Here is a 12,827-nt window from a genome sequence, read left to right as displayed (position 1 = left end):
ATAAACACAGAGAACATATTCACGAGAGTTTTAGGCACTGGAGTTTAATGCTGTTGTCCGTAGAGCCTGATCGGAGTGTTTCAAATGCATTTCTCATGTTGTGAATGTACTGAGATTACCCTATCCTACCCATAATGCAGTGCACAGCATATATCCACACTAAAACCTTAAAAATTAGCACATTACTTTAAAACTAAAACATATATCTGATATCTTCACTTTATAAAACTTCAGACATGACATTAATTTAAATAACTTGTCCGAAATTAGTTTGGTTAAAAGTTGAACCATAACTTAAAAATGTATGTCTCTAGATGACTTGGGTGATATTGCCTGCGTTTCAGTATGGGGTTAAGAGAAATGAGGGTTTTTTTTGTGGGACCAGTTCTCCTTTGTCTGCAGAGGATAGAGCGGTTTCTTCTTAAAGCAGCTCTTCTCTGTTTTGCAGAGGGTAAAACTACACATCAGCTACGAAACATTTAGCAGGTAGGTGCTCAACTGATTTTAAGTTTTGTAAATATTTATAGCTGCTCAGCTTTATTCGCCACGTTGTCAGTCTAAAAATGATCGGACAAAAATTTATCGCAAGATAATTAGTCCGATAATGGTTTTTAAAATTATCTAAAAAGATAATCCAATAATGAAAACATTATCTTCGATAATTATTGGTTATCGGAACTGTGCCCACCACTGCAAATAGGTAGACAGTGACATGTACTATTTTTTTTATCTCTCCTGTATGGTCAGTTAAAGAAGAAAGGATTGTTGTTTCAATTTGTATTTTATTTGTGAACAGGTACATTACTATTGCTGGTTTGTGGTAACAAACCATTGCAGTTTCTACCCCGCGTGCAGCAGTGGTTAGAATAGTTGTACTGAAATAAAATTTTTCACAAAACATTTCCTCATCAAGATGAACAATTCTGTCAGGAAGCACCTTAAGAAAGTCACGTTTTTATTTCTGGCATACTGTAGAGGACCACCCTAATGTACATGTATCTCCATGCAGCAGAACACTTCCTGATATCTCAGATTCAGTTTTTAATTACCACAGTGTTAAAATGTGATGGTCTGTTACGTGGCCCCACACCAGGCCTTTGAACTAAACAGTAGCATAAGCAACACACTGCCGGAGTGCACCGTGCAAGGAGTATTTTATATGTTGTTTCACATACAAATAACGACTTGCCACCATCCTTCATTTCAGCACTCTCTAGCTGACAATCCTTAAAGCAGATATTCATTGCTGCTGAAGTTGGTCTCACAACATTAGCTCCACATCATGTCAATCAATCATTTGCAAGCTGCCCAACCCTAGTTCCCACAATTATGGTATTCGTGCCCAAAATTCAGTAAGGTATATCTTATATATTATATTCCAATTCTAAGGTGGAATGCCACCCCTTGTTATGTCCAAATAACTCAACTTTACCTTCATCAGTCCACAGCACCTTATTCCAAAATGAAGCTGCTTGTCCAAATGTGCTTTAGCATACCTCAAGCGACTGTTTGTGGCGTGTATACAGAAAAGGCTTCCTCTGCATTACAGCATCATACAGCATCTCTTTGTGCAAAGTTTGTAGAAAAGCTGTCCCCTTAAAATGTGTTTATCCTGAAGGGCCATTCCATCTCAAGCCACCAGAGGCTCCCAGGTCACCCCTCAGTTCTGGTCTGTCAGTTTGATATTTTATTCTTATTACAGAGTTATGGTGAAATGCCAAATATTAGGTCTGTATCTTGCAAACATTTGAAGTTACAGCCTTTGGAAATTTTGGTTAATTTTTCACATATCATGAAAACGGTGTTTTGCACAAAATTTGCATGTTAATAATAAGCTCCCTATATGTTTCACAGCTTTAAAACTGCTCATGCCAGGCTACCTTTTGGTGTGGAGTTTGGAAATGGCAGTTTTGGTGTATCTATTGTGATCTGCCTTCCACAAAGGCTTCAAAGGCTGTGGCTACGGGTACAGACCCATATCTACAGAGACCGATCTAAAGATACGGAGCAATAAAGCAATAGAGCAATAAAATCATTACATACCCGTAAACAAGTCAGCTGGTCTGAAGATTGTAAAAGTCCAACTGTAGAAATTATTGCTTTGTTGTAAACAGGTCAAGATGTCCAGTTATTAGTGTTGTTCCAAGTGTTGTTTTATTGCACCCATGATACGCATGCGCAGGCGGTCAGGGTTAGGGGAAATCTCTTTGCCGTAATTCTCCTCGGCCTGTACCTATAGCAGTCCCGCAGAAGATATGGATGTATGTATCCTTAGCCACTTCTGGCCTCAAAATGGTACAAAATCCAAAATTTTACATGTTAGTAAAGTTCAAAATCAAAATAAAGTTCATTAGTTCAAAATCAAAGAAATATGGTAGCTATGGCTATAGAACTTTTTGTATGATAGTTTGTGATATAATGGAACATATTTACACATTTAAATGATACACCAGGTTGTATTAACAAAATTTATAGCTGCTGAAAAAAATGATAATTTAAAAAAGTGCCAAATATGCCAATTTTCATCACCCCAGATGCCAATGTGGACAGCTTTCCCAGTCTTTTGTTGCCCCATCCCAACTTTTTTGAAATATGTTGCAGGTATCCATTTAAAAAATGAGCAACTGGAACAAGTTTATCAGTTTGAACATTAAATATCTTGTCTTTTTGGTGTATTCAACCGAATATAGGTTGAAGAGGATTTGCAAATCATTGTATTCTGTTTTTACATTTTACACAACGTCCCAACCTCATTGAAATCGGGTTGTATTTTGGGAAAAAAAGCATTAGTGTATCTTTTCATACTCCAATCTCAGATTTGCCCCTGGTGTTGCAGTCTTAAAAGCTCTGTCTCTCAAGCCAGTTTGTGTGCTCCCTTTTAGTAATCATTGTTTATGGTGGGGAGCAAATGACACTGAGGTGTCACTTTGGCCTAACCTTACCTTCAGCCAAAACACAGACCTCAGACTGTTAACCTGATAGTAAAGGTGGAATCCAATGAGTTGCTCACCTTATGAAATGCAATGCTTTATTACATATTGTCATTTCACTTCGGAGAGTTTGCCGCGCTGCGAGATCTCAGTAACATTGAGAACTGCATTGAGACACTCTGATCACGATGCACTTTATCCGCTGCACACGGACAACACCATTAACATAGCAACATAAAACTATTTTTATGTTGTACCTAAAACTCTTGTGAATATATTCTCTGGGTTTTTAGACGTTATTGCGTTTGTTTTATGTAAACATGCAAGAATCACAGGCTGTCTCTCCGTTATTTTCAATGGGAGCTGCTGTGAGCTACGCTCGCTTTCTGATCATGTCGTTCTGGGGGAAAGTGAAGTTTGCTGTTTAACATCTTGATTACTTGCCCTTGACAACACTGTTTGTCCTCTTTGTTCCAGACTAATATATATAATATGTCTGAAATTCGGTTTCCGTTTATTAAATTCCACGCAGATTAAACGTAGCAGACACGGATTATTTGTTATAATTGTTTTAGCAAGTTTTCAGGGTATCATGCATGCAGTCTCTTATTAACGTGATGAAAAGCATAAAAAAAATTACATTTTTGTAGTACAACCCCTGGCAAAAATTATGGAATCACCGGCCTCGGAGGATGTTCATTCAGTTGTTTAATTTTGTAGAAAAAAAAGCAGATCACAGACATGACACAAAACTAAAGCCATTTCAAATGGCAACTTTCTGGCTTTAAGAAACACTATAAGAAATCAAGAAAAAAAGATTGTGGCAGTCAGTAACTGTTACTTTTTTAGACCAAGCAGAGGGAAAAAAATATGGACTCACGCAATTCTGAGGAATAAATTATGGAATCACCCTGTAAATTTTCATCCCCAAAACTAACACCTGCATCAAATCAGATCTGCTCACTAGTCTGCATTTAAAAAGGAGTGATCACACCTTGGAGAGCTGTTGCACTAAGTGGACTGACATGAATCATGGCTCCAACACGAGAGATGTCAGTTGAAACAAAGGAGAGGATTATCAAACTCTTAAAAGAGGGTAAATCATCACGCAATGTTGCAAAAGATGTTGGTTGTTCACAGTCAGCTGTCTCTAAACTCTGGACCAAATACAAACAACATGGGAAGGTTGTTAAAGGCAAACATCAATCAATCAATCAATCAATTTTTTTTTATATAGCGCCAAATCACAACAAACAGTTGCCCCAAGGCGCTTTATATTGTAAGGCAAGGCCATACAATAATTATGTAAAACCCCAACGGTCAAAACGACCCCCTGTGAGCAAGCACTTGGCTACAGTGGGAAGGAAAAACTCCCTTTTAACAGGAAGAAACCTCCAGCAGAACCAGGCTCAGGGAGGGGCAGTCTTCTGCTGGGACTGGTTGGGGCTGAGGGAGAGAACCAGGAAAAAGACATGCTGTGGAGGGGAGCAGAGATCGATCACTAATGATTAAATGCAGAGTGGTGCATACAGAGCAAAAAGAGAAAGAAACAGTGCATCATGGGAACCCCCCAGCAGTCTACGTCTATAGCAGCATAACTAAGGGATGGTTCAGGGTCACCTGATCCAGCCCTAACTATAAGCTTTAGCAAAAAGGAAAGTTTTAAGCCTAATCTTAAAAGTAGAGAGGGTGTCTGTCTCCCTGATCTGAATTGGGAGCTGGTTCCACAGGAGAGGAGCCTGAAAGCTGAAGGCTCTGCCTCCCATTCTACTCTTACAAACCCTAGGAACTACAAGTAAGCCTGCAGTCTGAGAGCGAAGCGCTCTATTGGGGTGATATGGTACTACGAGGTCCCTAAGATAAGATGGGACCTGATTATTCAAAACCTTATAAGAAGAAGAATTTTAAATTCTATTCTAGAATTAACAGGAAGCCAATGAAGAGAGGCCAATATGGGTGAGATATGCTCTCTCCTTCTAGTCCCCGTCAGTACTCTAGCTGCAGCATTTTGAATTAACTGAAGGCTTTTTAGGGAACTTTTAGGACAACCTGATAATAATGAATTACAATAGTCCAGCCTAGAGGAAATAAATGCATGAATTAGTTTTTCAGCATCACTCTGAGACAAGACCTTTCTGATTTTAGAGATATTGCGTAAATGCAAAAAAGCAGTCCTACATATTTGTTTAATATGCGCTTTGAATGACATATCCTGATCAAAAATGACTCCAAGATTTCTCACAGTATTACTAGAGGTCAGGGTAATGCCATCCACAGTAAGGATCTGGTTAGACACCATGTTTCTAAGATTTGTGGGGCCAAGTACAATAACTTCAGTTTTATCTGAGTTTAAAAGCAGGAAATTAGAGGTCATCCATGTCTTTATGTCTGTAAGACAATCCTGCAGTTTAGCTAATTGGTGTGTGTCGTCTGGCTTCATGGATAGATAAAGCTGGGTATCATCTGCGTAACAATGAAAATTTAAGCAATACCGTCTAATAATACTGCCTAAGGGAAGCATATATAAAGTGAATAAAATTGGTCCTAGCACAGAACCTTGTGGAACTCCATAATTAACTTTAGTCTGTGAAGAAGATTCCCCATTTACATGAACAAATTGTAATCTATTAGACAAATATGATTCAAACCACCGCAGCGCAGTGCCTTTAATACCTATGGCATGCTCTAATCTCTGTAATAAAATTTTATGGTCAACAGTATCAAAAGCAGCACTGAGGTCTAACAGAACAAGCACAGAGATGAGTCCACTGTCCGAGGCCATAAGAAGATCATTTGTAACCTTCACTAATGCTGTTTCTGTACTATGATGAATTCTAAAACCTGACTGAAACTCTTCAAATAGACCATTCCTCTGCAGATGATCAGTTAGCTGTTTTACAACTACCCTTTCAAGAATTTTTGAGAGAAAAGGAAGGTTGGAGATTGGCCTATAATTAGCTAAGATAACTGGGTCAAGTGATGGCTTTTTAAGTAATGGTTTAATTACTGCCACCTTAAAAGCCTGTGGTACATAGCCAACTAACAAAGATAGATTGATCATATTTAAGATCGAAGCATTAAATAATGGTAGGGCTTCCTTGAGCAGCCTGGTAGGAATGGGGTCTAATAAACATGTTGATGGTTTGGATGAAGTAACTAATGAAAATAACTCAGACAGAACAATCGGAGAGAAAGAGTCTAACCAAATACCGGCATCACTGAAAGCAGCCAAAGATAACGATACGTCTTTGGGATGGTTATGAGTAATTTTTTCTCTAATAGTTAAAATTTTGTTAGCAAAGAAAGTCATGAACTCATTACTAGTTAAAGTTAATGGAATACTCAGCTCAATAGAGCTCTGACTCTTTGTCAGCCTGGCTACAGTGCTGAAAAGAAACCTGGGGTTGTTCTTATTTTCTTCAATTAGTGATGAGTAGAAAGATGTCCTAGCTTTACGGAGGGCTTTTTTATAGAGCAACAGACTCTTTTTCCAGGCTAAGTGAAGATCTTCTAAATTAGTGAGACGCCATTTCCTCTCCAACTTACGGGTTATCTGCTTTAAGCTACGAGTTTGAGAGTTATACCATGGAGTCAGACACTTCTGATTTAAAGCTCTCTTTTTCAGAGGAGCTACAGCATCCAAAGCTGTCTTCAATGAGGATGTAAAACTATTGACGAGATACTCTATCTCCCTTACAGAGTTTAGGTAGCTACTCTGCACTGTGTTGTTATATGGCATTAGAGAACATAAAGAAGGAATCATATCCTTAAACCTAGTTACAGCGCTTTCTGAAAGACTTCTAGTGTAATGAAACTTATTCCCTACTGCTGGGTAGTCCATCAGAGTAAATGTAAATGTTATTAAAAAATGATCAGACAGAAGGGAGTTTTCAGGGAATACTGTTAAGTCTTCTATTTCCATACCATAAGTCAGAACAAGATCTAAGATATGATTAAAGTGGTGGGTGGACTCATTTACTTTTTGAGCAAAGCCAATAGAGTCTAATAATAGATTAAATGCAGTGTTGAGGCTGTCATTCTCAGCATCTGTGTGGATGTTAAAATCGCCCACTATAATTATCTTATCTGAGCTAAGCACTAAGTCAGACAAAAGGTCTGAAAATTCACAGAGAAACTCACAGTAACGACCAGGTGGACGATAGATAATAACAAATAAAACTGGTTTTTGGGACTTCCAATTTGGATGGACAAGACTAAGAGACAAGCTTTCAAATGAATTAAAGCTCTGTCTGGGTTTTTGATTAATTAATAAGCTGGAATGGAAGATTGCTGCTAATCCACCGCCCCGGCCCGTGCTACGAGCATTCTGACAGTTAGTGTGACTCGGGGGTGTTGACTCATTTAAACTAACATATTCATCCTGCTGTAACCAGGTTTCTGTTAGGCAGAATAAATCAATATGTTGATCAATTATTATATCATTTACCAACAGGGACTTAGAAGAGAGAGACCTAATGTTTAATAGACCACATTTAACTGTTTTAGTCTGTGGTGCAGTTGAAGGTGCTATATTATTTTTTCTTTTTGAATTTTTATGCTTAAATAGATTTTTGCTGGTTATTGGTAGTCTGGGAGCAGGCACCGTCTCTACGGGGATGGGGTAATGAGGGGATGGCAGGGGGAGAGAAGCTGCAGAGAGGTGTGTAAGACTACAACTCTGCTTCCTGGTCCCAACCCTGGATAGTCACGGTTTGGAGGATTTAAGAAAATTAGCCAGATTTCTAGAAATGAGAGCTGCTCCATCCAAAGTGGGATGGATGCCGTCTCTCCTAACAAGACCAGGTTTTCCCCAGAAGCTTTGCCAATTATCTATGAAGCCCACCTCATTTTTTGGACACCACTCAGACAGCCAGCAATTCAAGGAGAACATGCGGCTAAACATGTCACTCCCGGTCTGATTGGGGAGGGGCCCAGAGAAAACTACAGAGTCCGACATTGTTTTTGCAAAGTTACACACCGATTTAATGTTAATTTTAGTGACCTCCGATTGGCGTAACCGGGTGTCATTACTGCCGACGTGAATTACAATCTTACCAAATTTACGCTTAGCCTTAACCAGCAGTTTCAAATTTCCTTCAATGTCGCCTGCTCTGGCCCCCGGAAGACAATTGACTATGGTTGCTGGTGTCGCTAACTTCACATTTCTCAAAACAGAGTCGCCAATAACCAGAGTTTGATCCTCGGCGGGTGTGTCGTCGAGTGGGGAAAAACGGTTAGAGATGTGAACGGGTTGGCGGTGTACACGGGGCTTCTGTTTAGGGCTACGCTTCCTCCTCACAGTCACCCAGTCAGCCTGCTTTCCCGGCTGCTCGGGATCTGCCAGGGGGGAACTAACGGCGGCTAAGCTACCTTGGTCCGCACCGACTACAGGGGCCTGGCTAGCTGTAGAATTTTCCACGGTGCGGAGCCGAGTCTCCAATTCGCCCAGCCTGGCCTCCAAAGCTACGAATAAGCTACACTTATTACAAGTACCATTACTGCTAAAGGAGGCCGAGGAATAACTAAACATTTCACACCCAGAGCAGAAAAGTGCGGGAGAGACAGGAGAAGCCGCCATGCTAAATCGGCTAAGAGCTAGTAGCTACGCTAAGCTAGCGGATTCCTAAAAACACGCAAAGTGAATAATGTGTAAATAATTTAGAGGTGATTCAGCAGAAGGAGTGCTTTAGTTAAGGCACGTAAAGATTACACTGGGAAACAAATCGTAATCTAGATAACTAGATCAATCTAACTGCGCAGATTAAACAGCTAACAGATACAGAAAAACACCGCTGTGCTCCGGAACAGGAAGTGATACAATACCGCAGTGAGAGCCAACCACCAGTAGAGGCCGGTCACTAGATGGCGATAGAGAACAATAAGTTCGAGTTGATTCAACTCGTTTCCTGGTAAAAAACATACTGGTAGACCAAGGAAGACATCAAAGCGTCAAGACAGAAAACTTAAAGCAATATGTCTCAAAATCGAAAATGCACAACAAAACAAAAAACAAAAACAAATGACAAAACAAATGACGAATGAATGGGAGGAAACTGGAGTCAACGTCTGTGACCGAACTGTAAGAAACCGCCTAAAGGAAATGGGATTTATATACAGAAAAGCTAAACAAAAGCCATCATTAATACCTAAACAGAAAAAAAAAAGGTTACAATGGGCTAAGGAAAAGCAATCGTGGACTGTGGATGACTGGATGAAAGTCATATTCAGTGATGAATCTCGAATCTGCATTGGGCAAGGTGATGATGCTGGAACTTTTGTTTTGTGCCGTTCCAATGAGATTTATAAAGATGACTGCCTGAAGAGAACATGTAAATTTCCACAGTCATTGATGATATGGGGCTGCATGTCAGGTAAAGGCACTGGGGAGATGGCTGTCATTACATCATCAATAAATGCACAAGTTCATGTTGATATTTTGGACACTTTTCTTATCCCATCAATTGAAAGGATGTTTGGGGATGATGAAATCATTTTTCAAGATGATAATGCATCTTGCCATAGAGCAAAAACTGTGAAAACATTCCTTGCAAAAAGACACATAGGGTCAATGTCATGGCCTGCAAATAGTCCGGATCTTAATCCAACTGAAAAATCTTTGGTGGAAGTTGAAGAAAATGGTCCATGACAAGGCTCCAACCTGCAAAGCTGATCTGGCAACAGCAATCACAGAAAGTTGGAGCCAGATTGATGAAGAGTACTATTTGTCACTCATTAAGTCCATGCCTCAGAGACTGCAAGCTGTTATAAAAGCCAGAGGTGGTGCAACAAAATACTAGTGATGTGTTGGAGCGTTCTTTTGTTTTTCATGATTCCATAATTTTTTCCTCAGAATTGAGTGATTCCATATTTTTTTTCCCTCTGCTTGGTCTAAAAAAGTAACCGTTACTGACTGTCACAATTTTTTTTTCTTGATTTCTTGTGTTTCTTAAAGCCAGAAAGTTGCCATTTGAAATGACTTTAGTTTTGTGTCATGTCTGTGATCTGCTTTTTTTTCTACAAAATTAAACAACTGAATGAACATCCTCCGAGGCCCGGTGATTCCATAATTTTTGCCAGGGGTTGTATAATATTCATTTACAATTGTCATCATGTGGATTCTCTATGTTGTTTTGACTGCAGGGACTCTCTGGCGCGCAAGGGATTATGGGATATCGCAATAGGGTGAATGTGAGAGGTTCCACTTCCTGGGGTCATCGACATGACTTTCTTTACATTAGATCTCGAGAGTAGGTGGAATGAAGGTTATCAATACATTTTTACTGTAGTGATGGTCATCCTTTGGTCTCATAGATCCATTCATATTCACGGTGTTTTCATCAACAGCGAGAACATCAGCACTGTTTCCTCACCTGCCAGAGGAGCATAGCCGATGACCTCCTGCATATCTGAGCCAATGATTGCCAGCTCCACCATCAACCACAGGATGATACGAGGCACCTAGACACAAAATTATAAACTTTACGCATGCAGTGTAATGTTAAAAATGTGAAAATGAAGGTATCTTAGTGTTTTAAATAGGAGAAGGTTGTGTCATTGGGGGTTGTATACCTTTCGTACATTAAATTTCCAACAGTTTTGTCAATTTGGTTGATACATTTTAATCAATAAAATAGACACTTTTGCTTTTCTTTTATGAAGTATTTTGAATACACATACACACAAAACTCATACACATTATAAGAGTTAATGTTTTAATGGACACGCATATAGCTAATTTTTCCTGTCTTCTTCTATATTACGAAGCAGACCATGAGTGAAAAAACAAAAACTTCCATTCATATACAACCCCTGGCAAAAATTATGGAATCACCGGCCTCGGAGGATGTTCATTCAGTTGTTTAATTTTGTAGAAAAAAAGCAGATCACAGACATGACACAAAAGTAAAGTCATTTCAAATGGCAACTTTCTGGCTTTAAGAAACACTACAAGAAATCAAGAAAAAAAGATTGTGGCAGTCAGTAACGGTTACTTTTTTAGACCAAGCAGAGGAAAAAAATATGGAATCACTCAATTCTGAGGAACAAATTATGGAATCACCCTGTAAATTTTCATCCCCAAAACTAACACCTGCATCATATCAGATCTGCTCGTTAGTCTGCATCTAAAAAGTAGTGAACACACCTTGGAGAGCTGTTGCACCAAGTGGACTGACATGAATCATGACTCCAACACGAGAGATGTCAATTGAAACAAAGGAGAGGATTATCAAACTCTTAAAAGAGAGTAAATCATCATGCAATGTTGCAAAAGATGTTGGTTGTTCACAGTCAGCTGTGTCTAAACTGATGACCAAATACAAACAACATGGGAAGGTTGTTAAAGGCAAACATACTGGTAGACCAAGGAAGACATCAAAGCATCAAGACAGAAAACTTAAAGCAATATGTCTCAAAAATCGAAAAATGTACAACAAAACAAATGAGGAACAAATGGGAGGAAACTGGAGTCAATGTCTGTGACCGAACTGTAAGAAACCGCCTAAAGGAAATGGGATTTACATACAGAAAAGCTAAATGAAAGGCATCATTAACACCTAAACAGAAAAAACAACATTACAAGGAACATGTAAATTTCCACAGTCATTGATGATATGGGGCTGCATGTCAGGTAAAGGCACTGGGGAGATGGCTGTCATTACATCATCAATAAATGCACAAGTTTATGTTGATATTTTGGACAATTGAAAGGATGTTTGGGGATGATGAAATCATTTTTCAAGATGATAATGCATCTTGCCATAGAGCAAAAACTGCAAAAACATTCCTTGCAAAAAGACACATAGGGTCAATGTCATGGCATAGGGTCAGTGTCAATGAGCAGATCTGATTTGATGCAGGTGTTAATTTGGGGGATGAAAATTTACAGGGTGATTCCATAATTTTTTCCTCAGAATTGAGTGATTCCATATTTTTTTCCTCTGCTTGGTCTAAAAAAGTAACTGTTACTGACTGTCACAATCTTTTTTTCTTGATTTCTTATAGTGTTTCTTAAAGCCAGAAAGTTGCCATTTGAAATGACTTTACTTTTGTGTCATGTCTGTGATCTGCTTTTTTTCTACAAAATTAAACAACTGAATGAACATCCTCTGAGGCCGGTGATTCCATAATTTTTGCCAGGGGTTGTATATATATATATATATATATATATATATATATATATATATATATATATATACATATATATATATATATATATATATATATACATATATACATACATACATACATACATACATACATACATACATATACACACACACACACTTATGATTGGGTTTTTTGTGTCTGAAAAGTTAAAATGTCCATCTTTCATTAGGTGAAGGGAATTTGGTGATACCACACTTTTTTTTTAGAGTAAAACAGATTTTTGTGGTAACCCTTTTTTGGCACTTTGTAGATGCTCCCTGCTTATTCATCTTACAGCGGGCCATACAGACATCAGTATCTGTCCATCATGGAGGACAAGTTTGGTTTATCTTATTATGGTTGGAAACAGGCATCTTTCATATCTTTTACAATGTTTCTGTTATGATTTATTGATGTGGGAAGTTAAAATCTATTAATTTCTTCCCATTTTGCATCACCAGTTACACGGCTTCATGATGAAGTGGTACAGAGAGGAATTTTTGTTAAAAACAAACACCCCCCCCCCCCCCCCCAAAAAAAAACCTATAAGTGTAGATTTGATCTGTTTTGTTGAAAGAAAATTCTTCTCTTCTCCACTTCACTATGAAGCTATGAACAGTGACGCTAAATTCAAAACTTGCACTATGCATAATTTCTCCAGTCGCAGCCACAGAAGAAGGGTGTGTTGGCAGCTTTCCTCAGTCGTCTCCTTGCACAGTCCCTTAGTTTTTGAGAACTGTCTGCTCCACA

General features: G+C 38.8%; 1 pseudogene; it reads right to left on the bottom strand.

Annotated features, from left to right (window-relative positions):
- The window catches only part of LOC117511443, a 121,903-nt pseudogene that overhangs the window by 53,576 nt on the left and 55,500 nt on the right, over positions 1-12,827 (bottom strand).

This window comes from Thalassophryne amazonica, chromosome 6 (assembly GCF_902500255.1).
Source record: "Thalassophryne amazonica chromosome 6, fThaAma1.1, whole genome shotgun sequence".
Classification (NCBI taxonomy): domain Eukaryota; kingdom Metazoa; phylum Chordata; class Actinopteri; order Batrachoidiformes; family Batrachoididae; genus Thalassophryne; species Thalassophryne amazonica.
The sequence above is the reverse complement of the archived record's forward strand: the minus strand, read 5'-3'. Positions and strand labels throughout refer to the sequence as shown.